This window comes from Limulus polyphemus, unplaced genomic scaffold, assembly GCF_000517525.1.
Source record: "Limulus polyphemus unplaced genomic scaffold, Limulus_polyphemus-2.1.2 Scaffold94, whole genome shotgun sequence".
Classification (NCBI taxonomy): domain Eukaryota; kingdom Metazoa; phylum Arthropoda; class Merostomata; order Xiphosura; family Limulidae; genus Limulus; species Limulus polyphemus.
Genome location: NW_013665704.1, coordinates 978,648 through 983,295, shown reverse-complemented (window position 1 = coordinate 983,295; position 4,648 = coordinate 978,648). Strand labels below are relative to the sequence as shown.

Below are 4,648 nucleotides of genomic sequence, written 5' to 3'. Positions count from 1 at the left end.
ATATGTAATACCAAGTCAGAAAGCTACAACTATAGCTTCGGCTATTAGTGATTTCTTATTCAGATTTGGTATGCCATACGAACTGCATTCGAATCAAGGCTGTAACTTTAAATCAGCTGTGTTCCATGAATGTTGCAATTTGTTTGGCATACGAAAGACCAGGACAACGCCACTTTACCCACAGTCTGATGGGATGGCAGAAAAGTACGATTGGACAGCAACTGGCAAAGTTTTGTAATAGCCGCCAAGATGACTGGGATGTCTTACTCCCTCCACTGTTTATGGCCTATACAACAGCAGAGCATGAAGCCACTGAATACACTCCAGCAAAGCTGATGTTTGGACGGGAACTTTGGTTGCCCACCTTACGAAGAGTTGCCTGAAAATCTGTATGAGTTCGTGAAAGTGTTATATGAAAGGATGGATGATATTCACCATCAAGTGCATTCAAACTTGAAAACGTCTGCTGATTCCATGAAGCTATGTTTTGATAAGAGATCTACTGAAGTCAGCTTTGTACCAGGAGACAAGATGTGGTTGTATAATCCCAGGAAGACCAAAGGGAAGTCTCCTAAGTTGCCTTCTCCATGGGAAGGCCCATAAGACATAGTGGATCGTCTCTCAGACGTGACTTTCCGAATCAAATGTAGTCGGAGAGGTAAACCAAAGGTGGTGCATGCCAACAGGCTTTGGAGTTATCACGGTCCAGGTCATTTCAGTTGGAACAAATGGCACTGCTGAGGACGTCTCCATTGAAAAAGCCACTGTTGAAGAAGAAACTCTACCCAGTTTTGAGAAGGGAAACAGTGAAGCCCTTGATTACTACCACTGATGTGACTGTTACTGATAATATGACATTTCCTGATGGAGCAGATGAACCCCACGTGAAGCAGAAGTCAACGAGACGGAGACCAGTACGGAAGAAGATACATCCCGTAAAATTAAGAGACTTTGTTGAATTTTAATTTTGTGTTTGTAAATTCTGTACATTTAATTAAGTTACTGTTAATTATCTATTGGTTTAATGTAAGTGGATATTGTTCAGGACGAACAATACTAAGGAATGGGCAGTGTTATGACAGCGGAAGTCATGTGACACTGGAAGCATGCACACTGGAGTTTCTAGAAGGATCATGACTGTTCCTGGCAACTCTAGTCTTTTATAGCGCCCTCTATTTTTTTTTTTATATAAGCCTGGCAAATAAAGTGGAGACAAGAATTGCAAATAGACAGATAATTGAGTCAAGCGAGCAGTAGTGACTGTAAGTAAAGTACGTGAATCGTTGTGAATTATAGCATGTGTTTAAGTTAAAGTGACTGTGGAAATTCTGTGTATTGCAAAGTTGTATTGAGAAAGAATAAACTAGTTTTATTTAAGAAAGGACTTGTATCGCGGAAGTTTCTTGGAAATAATTTTTATGGGAAATTATCAAAGAAGCAGATAGGTAAGAGTATTACTGTTTAGATTACAACAAGGATGATAAAGAACACCTACACAAGGGTTGGTATTACCAATGTCTTTTGTCTTTTTGTGAAAACGTGTAACTCTTTACAAACTAAAACGAATTTTCAGTCAACATAAATTTCAAACTTAATACTTCATTCAAACATTTATACCAGATTACTGAAGCATCTGCTGTTTGAATAAGTTATCAGCTAGGTGGCCCAAGAAGTTTTATCACAAATGTCTGGTACAGCAGCAAAATGTATTAATGCTTTCAATATCTTGAGTAGTAGGCAGCACAGATATACAGTGAGTTACTACACAACACATAAACAAAACAAAAATACTTGTGAATAAAGAATATCAAATTTCCCTATATTAAAGACATTTTTACTTTGAATAAAAGCAATAAAAAAGTAAGTTTCTTATGATGTGAATGCCTTTTACTAGTAAAATGTGATTACAATAAATTAGATTTAACAAATTTAGTTGAAAAACTATTTTTATTGGCTACAGTTTTTGAAACTATTTGTAATTTTTCTAGAAGTTGGACAATTACCTATGACTGTAAAACAATATCATATATGAATTAGCCTCATTTGTTTCTTTTAACCAGATTGGTCACTAATTAACCAACCTTGTGATGCATTGAAAAAAAATAACTTCTGAAACATAGAGCAAACATTCTCTATCACTTACCTACAAGCTTTATTGAATATCTAATTAACTTATTAACTCTTTACACCCATAATTTTTTGCACATTCTGCCAGAATTATTTTCATGATGTAATAATTATCACCATGCCTTATAAAATTTCTGGTCTGTTTATAAAAGCTGGATAATAATATGGTTTGGATTAGTTTACAATCAAAGAGACATAAATGTTATTGGGCGCTGTCACCATCTGATGGGTAAATTGGGATTTTCAGCCGGATGCTGGCAGCGTCCCCTCAGGTTTAAGGAGTTAATCTACTCATGTGTACTTAAATATGTTTTCAAAACTGATCATTAGATTTAGCAATTCTGAGCTCCGTTTAACAATTTGTTCTCCTTGTTACATAAATCCCCTAAAAAATAATTATTTCATGAAATATAACCCAAAAATTAATTTATATATAACAAGCTCTTCTTGGTTACACTAATCTGAAAGCTTCCGTAACTCTATCATAATTCATAAAAATATTTCTCAATGTTGTTTAGGGCTCAAGCATAAAAAAATATTTTGGCTGAGAATAAAACCAGTTGTCCTGTTGATTATCATGATAGTCAAAGGCCTAAAATATACCTTGCATGATTTTGCATCAGTGACAAGGGTCATAATTATAGAATGTTGATAACAAGCCTTATGTTCTTCAACTTATTCTCAAATAAGTTTTCACGTTGAGTTTATTACACCATTATTAGAGTTTCGGCCATACATTGCTTCAATATCAGACTTGTAAAAGTTCTGAATGACTTTCCGACGAAGCTTGAAAGCAGCTGTGACAAGACCAGAGTCTGGACTCCATTCCTCTGTTACAAGTTTTATCTTTGTAGGAATCTCCACACGCTGCAAGAGGGCTGGATGATAGAAAAAGTTCTATGGTTAAATTTTGAATGTAGACTAGGCAAGAAAAGGAATTAAAACTAAACATTTTATGATAATAAATATAATGATGAATGTAAAAAAAGTAACAAAAATAAATTATTTGTGTGTTGTTAAATGTTTGGAGAAACTTGATAGCTTCATCTTTTACTTTCAGTATGAAAATCTTATTTTAGGCAGCCAGTAATAAAAATGATGATGCTTTAAAAAGATGATAAAACTGTTCACAAAGATCCACTGATGAAAAAAATAACAAAACAAAATTAAAATAGTTTTTTACTAAGTTGTTAAATTATAGGTTTTCTCAATGATTTGAGTAGGTCAAAACTGTTACATAAAAAATATTGGTTCTTTTGATTGAATCTGAAATTTTTTCTTTAAAACAAGCAACAAATGGATTTTGTTGAAGAAACATAACTTAATAGATGTAAAATTTACTCGTTCACTTTAACCTGAACTTACCTTTCTTTGCATGATCAACTAAAGCTTTCTGGAAAGTAGAAACCTACTTCAGTGTCCTGACACATTTCTGAGAACACTAGATGGTCTTTATGTAATGTCTTAGCCAGTTGTTGCAGCTGTTTTGCACTAGGTACAGCTAAAGCTACTAAGTATGTCTCAAAGCTATCTCCATACACACAGATATTATCCAGGAGTGAACATGTTTTCAGTTCTGCCTCCACTTTCCCCAAAGATACATACTCGCCCTGCTGGAGCTTGACTAAGTCCTTTTTTCTGTCTACATAATTAATTGATCAAATATTTGAAAAAAAGGAAAACTTTTATAACACAAATTTTTTATACTTTTTTATCAACCAGTATGAGAGTATGAGAGTACAATTATTTCAGTGAACTTTAATTATTTCATCATTTATTCCTATCTTTTCCCTATTTTTCAAGTTTCTATGATGGTACATCTCTATTCAAAATTATGTGCAAAGCTACACAAAAAGTTATCTGTGCAAAGTGATCCCTAATTTTGAACTGATAGATCATAAAGAAGCTGGTGTGCAGCACCTACAGCCAATTCTTGGGCTACTTTTTCTGATTCAATAGTGGGATTTGACCATCACTTCAATAAATAAAAAAGCCAAATAATTAACAAATGTCAAGTTATATAAGTACCAATGCATGGTAATAGTGTTGTAAAATATTAAAAATATTTGCAATGAGCACTTCTTATTTAACTTTAAAAACCCAATGTCACCTGTTAAAAAATGAATTATTGCAAAGCTTGAACTAAAATAAATACATAATGCACAAAACAAAATGTTAGTACTTCAAATGGTAAAAGTAAAAATAGAAAAATTATATATATATACTGTTCAATATCACTTTGTTACTTCAAGTGGTTAAGTCAAAATATGTACAACAAACACCTTGCAACTTGTACTGAGGTATCTGAGGATTGGAAGTTAGCTAATGTAACTCTTCTTTTCAAGGGAGGTGATAAAAATTGTCCCTGTAATTATAGACCCATTAGTCTTACATCAGTTGTGGGAAAAGTTTTGTTAAAAGATGCTTTGCAAAGTAATTTAACAAAGTTTAGAATTTTATTGGATAGTTAACATGGTTTCACTAAGGGAAAACCTTGCCTCACAAATCTTTTAACATTCTT

At 33.4% G+C, this 4,648-nt stretch overlaps 1 pseudogene; it reads right to left on the bottom strand.

The window, feature by feature from the left end:
• Positions 1-2,791: 2,791 nt before the first annotated feature.
• Positions 2,792-4,648, bottom strand: part of LOC106469105 — a 57,305-nt pseudogene continuing 55,448 nt past the window's right edge.